Source organism: Patella vulgata, chromosome 4 (assembly GCF_932274485.2).
Source record: "Patella vulgata chromosome 4, xgPatVulg1.2, whole genome shotgun sequence".
Lineage (NCBI taxonomy): Eukaryota > Metazoa > Mollusca > Gastropoda > Patellidae > Patella > Patella vulgata.
The window spans coordinates 504,886-505,755 of NC_065882.2; positions in this window are offsets into that span (position 1 = coordinate 504,886).

The window sequence follows — 870 nt, forward strand, 5'->3', positions numbered from 1 at the left end:
ATCCAGAGAGAGAGAGAGAGAGAGAGAGAGACACACACACACACACACACACACACCCACAAACTAGGTCATTTCGGGACTAACATATGGTTTTGATTTTATTTCAATAATTCGCTTGCGCGTAGGGTCTTTAGCAGTGGGAGGAAACCGGAGGACCCGGAGAAAAATCCACGAGCTTGGACAGGCGACCCTACTGCTTGTCACGTACAACCGGGGATTCGAGCCTATCCAGAGATTGTCGGTAGTATTACATAAGAAACACATGAAAACGCATCAGTTTTCACTAGATTCCCAGAAAATTGGCCTCGAATATGGTTTCAGAAACAAATTTTCGAAAATTGCATCATATTTCGGAGCCGACTGAAACTTAGTGTAATTATAGTTTGTATTAATGTTTCCAACATAAATACAATCTTTAAGACAACTCAATTTGAGCTGTATATCTTTATTAGAAAGATAAAAACAGGATATCTGAAACTCGAGTAAATTATTGATACATATTTTGTTTCATAAAACTTATCCGTAACTCTTGAAACTCAAATGCCAATATTTCAGTTAATTTTCAAGCTACAGACGACACATTTTGCATGGTTTCTAGTTTTTAAATGTACAAAAACATATATGTTTTCCACATTTTTTCCGAGGGGGTCGATTTCCCAAATTTCTGAAAATTGATCCACTTGACGTGGAATGATCCAAATAAAGTGTATATTTTATACAAAACTTTCTAGCCGTATACTTGACAACGAATCATCCTGCCTTCAAAGGATTTATTAAACAAAAGTTGTATGGAGTTGAATATACCAAAAATTTACATACCCGCAAATATTGCCGGTGCTTGGCAAAGTGCAACTTGAAAGAGCTTGATGA